The 14,531-nt window shown below is 38.1% G+C and overlaps 1 protein-coding gene across 1 annotated transcript in view; it reads left to right on the forward strand.

Annotated features, from left to right (window-relative positions):
* The first annotated feature begins 1,627 nt into the window (after window positions 1-1,627).
* PIK3CB (phosphatidylinositol-4,5-bisphosphate 3-kinase, catalytic subunit beta) overlaps window positions 1,628-14,531 on the forward strand; it is a 60,832-nt gene continuing 47,928 nt past the window's right edge. The window contains exon 1 of the mRNA XM_009572650.1: window positions 1,628-1,748. The gene's annotated coding sequence lies outside the window, so the exon portion shown is untranslated. The remainder of the gene's footprint in view (window positions 1,749-14,531) is intronic.

Genomic DNA, 14,531 nt, shown 5'->3' on the forward strand with positions numbered 1-14,531 from the left:
AAACTATTCTATGATTCTATGAATTTAGAATGGTGTGTTAGGCTCCCACCATCTGATTTGTCATCACATGACTAGTTAGCCAGTAGACCTCTAGAAGGTCGGGATATCCAATTTTTAGTTAAAATAACATCCTGCTTCTGCCCTGGGGTATGGTACTTCAGACATACACTGTATCCCTCCCTTTGAGGGGCCACAGATCATGAAAAGATTGCTTCCTCAGGTGGAAGTTCTGGAAGTAATTACTATTTATCTTGTATCTATAGTATGATGCATTTCATGCCCCCTCCCAAGGTCCTGCCTTCTGGCCACTAGCTTTTGATTCTGATTTTTCTGACTCCATAAACACAAATACTGACATGTGTGTAAAACATTAATGTCAGACTGGTACATTAGCGTTGATTGTAAGAGATTCACACTGTTCCTTTGTCCCTGCAATTTTTAAATCGTGTAAGGCTGCCTTCATTTTTCTCTAGTCTTCCTTTTTGGGTGTTGCCTGCTGTAGGCTCCTAGGCTTTAATCATGAGACGTTTCTGGACTAGTTCATACCTTTATGCACCATAGGTTGTTTTCAAAAGGTTGTGCATGGAGCAGTAACTTATTTTTTTCAGACTTAAGCAGATGCGGCAGCAACTATTTTTCCCTCAAAGCCACTGAAGAAATCGAAGTTGCTTCACAGTGCTCTACAGGCTGATTGCTAGAGAGGTTCTGCTCTGCTTGGGACAGAGGGGATGACAGCCCTCATTCCTGATCACTGTGCTGTGTTGAGTTCCTACAAGCACAGTGTGGACTACTTAGTGTGGTTTAGAAAAAGAATTGTTTATGGTAAGAGGAGTGTAGTTACGTGCCTTGTGTTTTGTGGCTTGGCCTACAAACCTGTAGATAATATCAGTGCAAACTGATAGCACTGCTCTGTTCTCAAGGGGGTTTTAAATATTTTTTGTTTATTTCACTTTGAGAGCCTGGTTTGCAAGGTAGAGCTAAATGGAGATGATGTCTTGGCTCCGTGGAGATACTTTGTCTTGTACATCTGCAGGATGTTGGTAAGAGGAGATCTATTGAATCTTTCTCCTGCTGTTTCACAAGTTGAAATATGAATAGGAAGATGGGATCGCTTGTGTCATCAACTCAAATTCTCCACAATAGAACTACAGATGACATTACACTCTTTTAAAACAAAACAAAAACCAGCTTACAGCCAAGTGAAAAAGAGAAGATGTAGTTAGGAGAGTGAAAGCAACTCTTATTTCCCTTCCTGTTTAATTGCAATGGATGTCTGTTGATCTGATCCAAACTGAGTGTACAAAAATTTAAAAATACTTGTAGCAGCTAAGAAATGTTTTTGACTATGTAATTCATGATTATGATACTTACATTGTTAGAATAAATCGTGGCATCTACATATTTTTTCCTTTTTTTTTCTTTCTGGTAACCTAGCGTTTGAGAATTTGACATGCATTTAATTGTTAGATTGTGTAATGTGAATATGGTACTGTAGTATTCGAAGAGAATGAAAATGTGTGGTTAATTAGATATTTCTGCACAAAAAGTTTATGGAGCTATTAAACCAACTGTAAATTGCTGATTTTCTCATTTGGTTATTTACATTATGTTGTGTTTTGCTTTTTTAGGTCACATTTAGGTCATCTTGTGGAACCTTCTGAGAAAACAAGGGTAATAGTAAGAAAACGATGTTTAATGAAAGTATCTGCTCTACACAGTCAGACTGAAAAAGGAACAGGTTCTCTGGAGTAAGTATTACAGTTTTCAGTTGGTGTTTTTTGTTTCGTTTGTCTTTTTTTTTTTTTTTGCTTGTAAAGTCAATAGCATGGTTATTAAGATATTACTGTATTTAACTTTGTTAGAGTTGCATTAAAAAAAAAAATCGGTGACTCTGTGGTCATTTCAGTTGATCAGCTGGTAATGGACACTCTTTTGGACTCTTAATGAAGCATCTCCCATCTTGGAAGCAATTGTATCTTATGAAATTTAGATGGGCTTCGGACTTCTCTTGGCTCCTGTGTATTCTGGGTATGGTTTTGAGCAGGAAGTGGCCTAGTGTAGATGTAATTACATATAACCCCCGATTTGCTGGCAAAAGTTAAAGCCTGCCTGTATCTTCCATGGAATTTGAAAATATAGTTGGTTTTTTGGTTGTAACTTTCCACTCCTGGCACTTTCTGTGTGACTTTGATATTTTTGTTGTCTGTATTTTAATATTTGTCTTGTATTGCAGTTCCATCATCCATCAAACTAGCATAAGTCTTTAATTTATGGATCTCAGGTATGTCTTTTCTTCACTGTTTCTAGTTAACGTCTAGCTTTTGTGAATTCTAGGCTGAGACGTGTGTGTCTCATTTATGATATAAGAAGCTTAGCTACCTAAATCAGGGACTGTGGATTGCACCTTTTGGTACTAGATACCTAAACATTTATATACTGATACAGTATAATTCTTAATTTCTGTATGCTTCACTTGCTTGAGGTGGGAAATGTAATCATTTTTCTGTCACCTTGTTTGCATCGAATTGTAAGATGTTTAAAGATATTTCTTGTAGAGAAATCTGCATAATTTTCTGTGTGATGCAGATTTTACTCATGCTATGTGAATGTAATTCTGCAGGAGTCTTTGGAATGCATAGTTAGGAATGAAAAATGTCTGGTCATTAGGACTGAAAGGGGGTGGAAAATGGTTTTAGTTTACAAAAAGAATATTTTGACATATTGCTTTATTGTCAAGAGGAAATGACTCTTCTTAGCTTCTTCTTTAAAAAGGGATGTGTACATGGTGTCATAATTTGGGTAGAAAAATGTGAAACCTAGTCAGACAAGCTAAATTTTTCCTACTTGGTATTTTTTCCAAAGCGTTTTTAACTGGCAGAATAACACATCTGGATTGATAATTTTTTTTTTTTTTAAGGCAGGAAATAAATTATTATAAAATTTCAATTAAACAGGGATTTAAAGAGGTTGATGTGTGTGTTAGTTCCCTTTTTCTAAGTATTTGAAGCAATTGCTACAATTTTAAGTCAGCACCTATAAATTTGTATCAGTTCCTGGTCTAGGCCATGTGTCAAGTGGCCAGTAAACACACTCGCGAAAGGTTCTTGTAGCACCTGGTACTTGAATTCTGACCTCTAAGGTTTTCAGAAACTGTGTTGTATGAAGTTATTTGTCTTTTACTAACTTACTAGACAACACAGTAGAAATACAGGCAGCTGTCACAATGTCCAAATAAAATAATACCTATTTGCTGCTTGCACACTTATTTTGACAAGTTAATTCTTGACTCCAGTAATCAAGTTACCGAAACAGACGGGCAATAAAGTTGAAACTGAGCTCTCCAAACAAATGAAATAAAAAAAGTCCCCTGGAGACAGCTTTAGTCATTTTAAGTCGTTGTATACAGGCTTATGCCAGGTACAAAACTTGCTCTTGTGTTTAGTAGCTAGTAAACTTGTGTTTCCCATCCCCTGTCCTCCCCCCTTTTTTTTTTTAAAGGGACTTAGAGAATTCAGATGTTATAACCTAAAATTGGTTCTAATTTGTACTTTTTGGGGAAATATTTTTGAACCCTTTTTGTTCATTTGTTTTAATTTGGACATTTGCATATGCTTGTACAGGTTTCACTCATCACAAAGTATTTTGCAGTTGGAATCCTTCATTAAAGTACTAAAAACATTAAAATAAAGTCTGAGTAGTGTCTATTCACAGATAAAAAGCCAGGTGAAGTTCTCTTGAAGTCTTAAAAGCAGATGCCAAATCTCTCAGCTAGGGAAAGTAACCCCATGCACCAGTCAGGCTGCTAAAGGCTCTAAAGGTAGCAGCTTTTCTGGGAGTCAGTAGGTTGAGTGTGAGTCAGCAATGCGCCCTTGCGGCCGTGAAGACTAAGCGCACGCCGGGCTGCCTCGGCAGCAGTGCAGGCAGCCAGTGAAGGGGAACGATTGTTACCCTCCACTCAGCACCTCTGAAGCTGCATCCAGAACACCGTCTCCCGTTCTGGGCCCTCAGGAAGAAGAGAGATGCTCACAAACTGGAGAGAGTCCAGCGGAGGGCTGCTGCTGAGGTGATTAGGGGGCTGCAGCAGGTGGGGGGTGTGCATGACCTTTGTTTGGAGAAGACAAGGAGAGAAAGATCTTTACTAGAGTTTTCGACGGCCTGAAGGAGGACTGTAGAGATGTGGCCAGATGGCTGAGGGGTGGAGGGAAATGCAAGTGGCAGAATGCACAAGTTGCAACAAAAGAAATTCCCGTTGAACATAAGGAAAAAAATTCCACTGTGAGGGTGGTTAAGCATTGGAGCAGATTGCTCATGGAGACTGAGGAGCCTCCATCCAATTCAAAATTAACTGTGCAAACTCCTAAGCAACATGCTTTAACTTCAGTGTTGAAACTAATCTTGGGACCAGATGACTCTCAGAGGTCCCTTCCAACCTAAATTAGTCTGTAATTCTTAGATAATCTTAATTATTTTAGGTTCTTATGATGAATGGCCAGGACTACTTTTGGCTTTATTACCATTAGCTTCATGACAAAAGTATTGATTGTGTGCGATTTTTAGGATTATTCTTTTCTACCAAATGGCATTATATTTCAAGTTGTCTTTATAAATAAGTGTCATGAAAAAGATGCATAAAATACATCTAAATATTTGCATTAGAATGTTGAATTTCTTTCAGTGCTTGTTCAGCATTGAACAGTCCTGTTCATATAACAAAGGGCTGTGAACAGCCACCTCTGAATCTGTGTAGTGGGTGACGTTGAAGCTGTTGTTGGAAGAAAACTAACTGCACAGATCCAGACCAGATTGCTCTTTGTAAGAAACTGACCCGATCAGGAAGAATGTGTAGTCTGATGAAGCATGTAAATTTTTTTTTTCTTCCTTAAAGGACATATTTCTAACTTTTAGTGTCCATGGCATCTCTGTGTGTGAGACTTAAGCACAGTCTGCTTATGTGATAGCTCTGTTGTTTTGGCCTGTGTGCCCTCCTTTTAGGAGAAAATTTAACTCCTAATTAATTTTCCACTGTGTTTAATTATTTCACTTTTTTACCTCTCTTTCTAGATGCATACAATCTGTCTGCTGGAGAATAACCCTCTTTCCTAGAGGTTTTGATTGAAATATCAGAAATAATTGAAAAGTGAATCTTTTAGTCCCTGTGTGAAGAGGTATCTATATATAGCAAAACCTCAATTTCTGGTCTTAACTTTTTTTATAGTAGAAAGTCATCTAGCTCATAATTTAGAGACGTAACATTTTAATTGCTGAAGGAAGCACTTGGCTGCTGGTAAAATTTGATGGTCTAGGTCCATTTGTACAATTCAAAAGGAGAGGAAATATTAACCATTTATGTATTTAAATGTCTTGTAAGTGAAATGTTTACTCCTCCTTTCCTCCCTGTTTACAGTGGAATAAGTAATTACTCTGAGTGGTAGAACAGGCAAGAAAATATCAGAGAGCAGAGCTAGTACTGATTTAATATTTCCTAGTTTGTTAGACTATTAAGAATTCTTGTACAATTCTTGTATAGCAATGGGGGAATGGGGACCCTATAGTTTATGTAGTACAACAAATCAATAAAAATACAACGCCAGATTATTAATGCATCTTTTCAGATTCATGGCAGACACATTACATAGTCTTTTGAATGATAGCTTGGGCTGTTATAAAGCCAGACCTTTAGGCTGTAGTTTTACCTACATTTTTTAAAATGAGCTTAAGAACTGTAAAGTGGCAAGCCAGCCCTGGGGCTGGAAGAAAGTGTCACTCTTCCTCCACTACTCATCTTACTTCTGTTTACACCTTCACTTTGCGGGCACAAGCAGTTAGGCAGTTTTGTAGGAAACTGTCTGAGTCATCTGTGTTAAAATGACATCTTTGTTCTGGGTTAAGGTTCTGCTGTTTCTCCTCCTTTCCCCTTCAGTCTGACTGTCCAGTCTTCTTTCTTCTCTTGTGCTAGCTCCGTTCACCTTTTTTTGTTAACCTGGGTTATTTTTTTTTAATTAAATATCCATGTGAGCATCCCATGATTTAAATGTTTAGTAGAATCTTTTTTTAATATTAGAACTCAACATATCCTAACATTTCATACTAACCTTCCCCTAGTACATAAAATATCTACAGTGATCTGGATTATCAAAAGTGAATTATCTAGGTTGTGAATTAACCAGGTCTAATCTTCTCCCAAATCTTTAGTCTCATCTTACTGTCCTGGAGCATGCTATACAGAATGCATTGGTCTTCATGTCAGGTCCCATTCTGTCTGCTGCTATTTAAAACTTACTAAAATCTCTAAGAGAGCTGTTTACAGATTTTCCTAAAGGTGAATGTACCAGGTATGTTCTCACAGCCCAATTGACATATAACGCTGAATTATTTGACTGGGCTTTTTACTTCATTTGAGCTTTTCTCCTTCTTGTCTCCCTGGCTCTGTTGGTCAAGGTGTCAAATTAACTGTTACTTATGCCAGTGCTTTCCTAATCTGCTGTTTTCTTCTATTTCCCTCCCATCTTGACCATGCAGAACTGGATTCCAGTGAGCTGAAGGGGGATGTTTTCTTATAGTGGCCCCAGCTTCAGTGTGATCAAGTGATCAAATGCTTCTGAAGACAATTTCAGACAGTGGCATTTAAATGCAAAAGGAGTTTTTCTTTGTCCTGCAACTCACTTAACTGTGCAATACAAAAAGATGGCCTGAAACTGCTTCTTTTTAAAAAAAAAAAAAAAATATATTTAATGTATCTATATAGTGATTTCAAGATAGAGCAAAGGATAGTTATGTTACTTTTGTGTTCATTATAAATGATGTGCTGCCTATGAATTGTCTGAAGTCTATCAGCAGCCTGGGACTTCAGTTTTATTCATTTGTTTGGTTCATCATGAATAATCTTTGGAGGGAGGAGGAAATGTGTTTACTTGCCTGAGTATAAAGTAATGAGGAGTAAGAATTTCCTCCTATCTTCATTGTTCAAACCAGTTCTGATAAGTCTTCTGAGTCTGGAATACCATTTTAATAGTGTTGTTGTCTACCTGTAGACTTGTTTTGCAGGAAAGATTTTTTGAAGAGAGTAATTTCATTTACAGCTAGTTTTAAAATTACACTTTCACTGAATCATAGAATAATTTCCATAAGAAGGGATGACCAGAGGTAATCTAATCTAACCATCTGTTCAAATCAAGTTGCTTAAAATTAGATTAAATTTTAATTTGAAATCAGTTAACAGGTTTGCATTTTTTTTTCATATCTCTAAGTCCTGTTGAAGTCAATTGCAAATTCAGGTGCTCAGCACTTCTTGAAAACTGGGCCACTTTTAGAGGCATTAATACCAAAGTAGAAACTCCATCCATTGTGGTTTTAAAATCCTGGCTTCAGTTTTTAAAATTTCGTGCATAATGCTGTGGGTACAGTAGAGGAATAAAGCTACAGAAGATGAACAGGCAAAATAATTAGGGACTGTTAAAAAAGCTAATTAAATTCTCTTTGTTTGCAGAAAATTAGTTATATTTCATGAGGAGAATGAGAGAATCTAGATTTGAATAGCTGAGAGACCACTCTTGCTACCAGTCTGAGCAGTGTGCGGGAATGGCATTTAAATAAGGCCTTTCATGTTTTCTGTACATAGATATTTTTAGAAAACTGGTGGTATTTTTATTCTGATTTTTGGAGGAATCCTGACTAAATGGACACTTAATTTTCCATTCCACAGGGCCAGCTCACGTGGCAGTTGAACTAAACTGCTGGGAAATATTTATAGTACCACATGATCTTTAAAAATAACTTCCCAGGCTACACAGTAGATGTCTTGAATTCTTAAAATCTTTGCTATTGTAGATAGATAACCATGACATTCCTGGAGTGGAAAAATCTTAGCTTTGCTGATTTAGGCATTTGTATTTATAATCAAGTTGTTTATATTTACTTTTTAAATTGGTAAGCAGTTTAGATTGAAATTCACCTATGCGGTTGTACAAGGCCAGAACCTTGAGTGGGTTCACTCTTCAGGGCAAAACAGGGATTTCATTGGCATGGTATGAAATAGCATACAGAATAAACTTTGTCGATGCATTAGATCCCATCTTTAAAAGAGGGTCACTATTGATCCTGTGTGAACTGTGAGGTCTAACAGAAAATGCAGTTCTTAGTAGTACATGCGTTGCTTAGCATAGGTGCTTTCTCCCGTCACATTAAACCTTTAAACAAAACCTAGGTTGCAATTCCATGTTACACCTAACTTCATCTCTGTGACTACTGCTGGAGGGTAACGACAGTGTTCTCACCCCACCCTTGCTTCAGATATGGTGCCTGCTTGTCACAGGGTGAGGCAGGTTGTTCCCTGAGTTGATGGAAAACTAGTAATGTTTGTTTGTATTGTTTTTCCATTGTGTGGCTAGGGAGGTGGGGGACAGCAAAGAAAGGGGAAAAGCATAACAGCGCTGCTTCTGACTGTAGACTGCCCTCAAAGTGAGCTACAGATAAGGTGAAACTGCACGCAGGAAACAAAGTGGCTTATGAGAGTCAAGCTAGTGTCTGAGGTGATCCTGTTATAGTCAGTATAAATACAGCGGAAGTCAGCAAAATGGGAGTCCCATGCAACACTCTGAAACTGCTGCCAGTGTGTTGACTGCAGAACAGTCGTCTTGGACCTGTAAGCTTATAGGCTGTGGCAGCAGCTGTGAATTTGTTATAACTTTAGGAGTAGAAGAGAATGTTGTTCTACAGAGCCATAAACTGGCACACTGATCTAATGTATATATTTGACTTCAGAGTCTTCAGAAGAAATCGGAATTCTTTCAAATATAAAGAAGGAGGAATTTTTCCTTTGATATTTTTTTTTAAAAGCCTCATAAGTTTTGTAGGACATAAACTTTCCTGCATATTCTGACTCCTTTTCCATCTTTGCTGCTAGATTCTTTTCCCTTATTTGTTCTCAAATATTTCCTTTATAGCTTGCTCATCTTTTTATAGTACTAGATGTTTACGTAGTTAGAAAAACGATTACAATGATTATATTGTGTAAGTGCGTAGTGTTTCTCCTACTTAGACTATGTGATATGCTGCTGCTGTTTCCTAGAAAATTACTGTGGTCAGATTGTCATCCAGTCTGTTCTGGACAGTAAGATATTGTTTAAACACTGTTCTTGTGTGTCTGGATAGGGTGGCCCTTTTCAACTGCTTTCAGTGCTGCAAGACTTTTTTTAGCCCCTTGACTGCCACATGACAGAGCAAGCAGTAGATAAAAAGCTGTATTGATCACAGTGATGGTCATCTTGAATGTGGTGCTAAACAGTTGTAATAACTTCTTATATAAAGCAAAAATCTGGATAAGCAGAGTGCTCTTAGCTTTTGTGTAATCAAAACAAGCTAGTTTCTGATATTTGTCCTGTATGTAAATATTAATGTTTTTAGTGAAAAGAAAAATAAATCCAGGTTTGTATTTACCCCAAACAGCTGTAGATACTTATGTGCCCTTAAAATGTGCCCTTGTTTGAAAGAGGTTTCCTTATTTCTTAAGGAGACCGACTTTTTCATACACAAGTGATTTCTTTTCTCCTCCCCCCAAACTTTTTGCCATTTATTTGGGATAGTGTACTTATTTCATCCTGAGAGAACTGTGACCACGTTTCAGGGATAGGTGACATCATTTCAGATGTACAATATCCTTCTAAAGAATTGTCTGAAGACTGGATTTTCTTGGTGCTATGAGGCAGCCCAGAAGAATAAATGCTATGAGAGATAACACGGCATCAGAATTTTCCTCTAATGCTGTGTTATGTGGGTGTTTATATTTACCAGCTTCCTTGCAGCTTCTCGTACTTGTCTTTTGTTAGTATTCTTTTTGATTATGCTTCAAGATAATAGATTGAATATTGCATTGGATTTTACATTGGTGTTCTTTTAATAACAGAAAAATACACCTCAAAGGATGAGTGTTAGGGGATTTGTGGTGACTTCACAAGTAAAGGAGAATTTCTAAGTTAATGACATAGTGTGAAATTTCATAATTGGTGCATTATTCAAAATGTTGGTTTTAGAAGAACTTACCTGACACAGATTAATACTGGGTGTTGTTAACAATCCATGTGGATTTGTGACTACTTTTTAATGTCTAGGTCTTTTGCTGATATGATAAATTATTTTCAAAGGAAAGTTCATTGCATTGTTAGTTCATGTCTGATTTTTTGCAGCGCCTTCACTCAGGCTTGGTCTCTCTAAGCATGCTCTTGTTCAGCTCTTAATTTCACGATAACCTTATGAAATCTCTCCTGCACTTTTCTTTGTCCTTCATATCTTCTTGGTCGGCACTGTTTTATGTCAGATATTTGCACCTCCTGGATTTAATTCCTTTACATAAGCAAGTTAACTACTCGACGCAGGTAAAACTGAGTTCACCGACTCTTACAGCAGTGGAGTGAAGCGTTTGCAGCTGGGTGGTCCTGGGCTCTCAGTGCTGTCTTGTCCTGAAGTAATTGTGATGCAACCGAGTTTGCCACAAACTGGTCTTGCCTCCCTTCTGAGCAAAACGGGATTAGCTTCTGAGTAGATGGCTTAGTAAGGGAACAAAACCCCAACTTGTAACCACAGCTTCGGACCACTGATCCATTAGTCTCAATGATAAGTCTTGTAACTCTTGAGGATGTTCTGAATGCCTGGGTTTTGTTAATTGATATCGTGTAATGTTCCAGTGGTTCTGCTGGTGACTGACACTTGCTGGAAGTGTTGCCTACATTGTTTTTACAGACTGCTTTTGTATCTGGACTGTATAGCTCAGGCACGCATAGTTCTAGTTCCATGTTTTGGTTAGAGAAAAAAAGTGAGTGGGCTGCAATTCACAGAAAAAAATGTAGCTTAATTTTTGACTGTCGTCTTTCCTGAAACCCTTTTAGGAATCAATGAAGAAGCAGTGTGCTTGTGGTAGCCCTTTTTGTTTGTTTGTTTGTTTTCCTTCCCTAGTGGTCTCTTTGGTGACCACTGAAGATGATGAGATACACTTTTGTTGGGGGGTGGGAGGAAGCTACACGGTCCCTTGGCTTCTGGAATAAGGCTGTTAGCACTAGAGCAAATTCTTCTGTCTGCCTAGAGATGGCAAGTCCTTTAAAAAACAAAACTAAACACCCACACACAAACCCCACAACAAAACAAGAACAACAATGAAGAACCCTGTGCCTGGGAACACATAGCTGTTCTCAATAGCCGTTCAGGGACTGTGGTCCGTTGGCTGGTCTCTCCTGCTTAAAATGTCTGATTATCTTGTGATCAAGGTCACAATACAGAGGAAAGACAGAAAATTAAATTCTGTAACTTTCACATTGATTTCACAGAGGAAATTCTCACCCTCTGCAGGAATCTGTAATGAAGAAAAAAAATAGCTTAATTGCTTCTATGGTGAAACAGGCAGTCACCAACAGACAGTCTGGTCTGTTGGTGAAGCAGTGTCAAGACAAGTGAACGTTTATGGAAGACATCAGTGATGAAAATCTACGTAACTTACTGTATGGTTCACTAAATTACTCCCTCCCCTTTTACCTAGCTGGAACTGTGTTCATGTGGAGTATTCATTTTGCTTTAGGCATTTAGAATTTTAATTGTCTTTTATTTGGGAATTCTTTCTCCCTGTTGAAAGCAAATGAAAGTGTTTTTTCCTGTGTTGCTTAAATTGCTCAAAATCTGGGCTGCTGTCAGAAGGGATGGTCCTGCCCTGTTCCCAGCTAAGTGTTACCACCACCTTCTTTCTGTGTTCATGCAGTGTGCCTGCTTAGAAAGCTGTTTTGACTGAAAACTAACTTTTTGAAGAAAAGAAATACCTAAAATCCCAGTTGGATCAGTGCTCTGATCTTGCTGACAGGAAGGGCAGTATGATCTTCTATCAGTTTTAGCCAGTTGTAAAACTGCATCTTGAGGCCATAGTTACCTGAAGCGGTATGACACAGTCTGGAGGCTTGCTGCTGATGAAATGAGAAGATCCTGCTTCCATTCTTCTCCTTTCAGAGGCTCTGGCACTCTTTCGATCCTTCTGTGGCTTGATTCAACTAGATAATGTGAAAGAAAATTACTCATTGATTCCGCCTGGATGATAAGCTGAAACGGTTCATGAGGAGACTTTACGTGTGCTGAAGCGGGTGCAAGGCAGGGGAACAGAACTGGGGAGCAAAAGGGCGGATGCAGGTATTTCCCTCGAGTTATCAGTGAGCATGGCACTGTATTGCACAGGTTTACTTGGAGTCTATTATGAGAACTATATTATGGCACAGTGTGGAGGCTCACAATCTAGATGTTGATGGCCTGTAGTGATAGTTGTTCTACTTCAGTCTTAATGCGTGGTGCACATACCAGATGTACAGATTTATAGATAGAAAAATTGCAGGCAGTTGTCTTAGTTTGAGAAACCTTGTGGTAGGGCTTCTTGTTTCTGTACATTAAATAAGTAAATGCAAAGATGAGTGTTAAATTTTCTTTCTCTTTTTCTCATTCTGCAGATGTTCTACTAATCTGTGTTCCATTTCTTTCCATTAGTCTAAGCAGCTCTTTCAGAACTATTGGTCTATTAAAATACAAATTGAGCAGTTTTGAAATTAAGAGTGTGTGTGTATACGTATGTACATATACACACACATATACACATATACACACACACGAATCTGAAATGTGTAAGTCAAAGTTTAGAGCGAATTTACATTTTACATGGGAAGGTTTGTATGTGGTCTATCAATACTACGTACCTGTGACGTAAAAAAAGCATTTAGTATTGGGCTTTACTGCTATTAAATTCAAATAATCATTGATTAGATACTTGAGTAGCCAAGATTAAGTACTGTTTTAATTACTTCCTTCTTTTGTATGAGAAGTTGTTTTTACCGTGACAGTAGGCAAGAATAGCTATGAGGTTAACAGCCTGAAATAGCTTTTTATTATTATTTTGATTGTTGGTTTTTTCCTTTAGCTGGAAGTTGTTTAAAATGTCTCTTGTGTTACTGCTTCCAATCCAGATGGCTTTCTGCCTTTGTTTCAGTTACTAGATGTGATATTGTTAGTCAGTCACTAGTGCCACCACACATTTTACAGTTTGGCCCGTGACTCATTCTCACAGCCGTCTTATGTTGGCAATCAGTGTTATTCTCAGTATAAATACGTGTTCTTTCTTGACCCCTGTGATGTCAGCTACTGGTGGAAACTGGGTGCTGACTGTGAAAGACACTAACCTGTTTCCTTGAGGAAGGAAATATTAAGTAAGTGCCTGAAAGCAAGAATAGCTTCCTAGCATGTTCAGGTTGGCATGATGATTGCTCTTCTCTTTTTAATTGAAAATGTAAATGGGATTTTAAAAGATTCTGTTGTCTGTGTTGGAAGTCCGTAATTATAAACAAGTATCTTACAAGAACTTTATAACTCTGTGCATTGTGGTGTCTAGGTTATAGGGTACGTAGCAGCATTTTAAAGTCTTGCTTCTTTGAACATTTTAAACTCTTGTTGATGCACTGAAGTGGTTTCAACTATTGCAAATGTGGAAAAACATCCGAAACAAGCTGACAATAGAGAAGATCTTATGCTGAATTAAAATAGAAATTACGAACGAAATAAATTGTCGTGGTTTAACCCAAGCCAGCCACTGAGCACCACGCAGCCGCTTGCTCCCTCCCCTCGGGTGGGAGGGGGGAGAGAATCAGAAGGGTAAAAGTGAGAAAACTCGTGGGTTGAGCTAAAGACAGTTTAATAGGGAAAGCAAAAGCCGCGCACACAAGCAAAGCAAAACAAGGAATTCATTCACTGCTACTCATGGGCAGGCAGGTGTTCAGCCATCTCCAGGAAAGCAAGGCTCCATCACGTGTAACGGTTACTTGGGAAGACAAACGCCATCCTTTTTCTTTGCCCAGCCTTATGTGCTGAGCATGACGTCATATGGTATGGAATACCCCATTGGCCAGCTGGGCCAGCTGTCCTGGCCATGCTCCCTCCCAGCCCCCTGCGCACCTGGCAGGGCACGGGAAGATGAAAAGTCCTTGACTAGCGTAAACATTACTTAGCAACAACTAAAACATCAGTATGTTATTAACATTATTCTCATCCAAAACACAGCACTATACCAGTTAATAGAAAGAAAATCAACTCCATCCCAGCCGAAACCAGGACATAACTACATACAACAGATTAATGTTTTCCTTGCTGCTGTACCTGTTAAAGTAATGCTTTATAATGGCGATACCACTTTATTTTACCATGATGACCACAGAAGATAAGTGAAAATAGACTGTGTGTGCATCCAAGTATGAAAAATCTTTAGTTTTACATAATTCAAATGATATTTCTATGTCTGCTATTTCAGTTACAACAAAATTGCAGCCAAGATTTTATCGGTAGAAGTAGCTGGATGGGACAAAAGAAGTAATATCCCACTTAAATAGTATATTGTTAAAGATATACTGATTGGTAATGAGGAACTATGCATTTTCTCAAGATTTTCTGGGTAGATGCTGTGTTATTCTAATAGTGTAGTCTGTGTTGCATGGTGGGCTTAAATTTTATTTCTTTCCTTTAGACAA

The sequence above is a fragment of the Fulmarus glacialis genome, unplaced genomic scaffold (assembly GCF_000690835.1).
Source record: "Fulmarus glacialis isolate BGI_N327 unplaced genomic scaffold, ASM69083v1 scaffold31102, whole genome shotgun sequence".
Classification (NCBI taxonomy): domain Eukaryota; kingdom Metazoa; phylum Chordata; class Aves; order Procellariiformes; family Procellariidae; genus Fulmarus; species Fulmarus glacialis.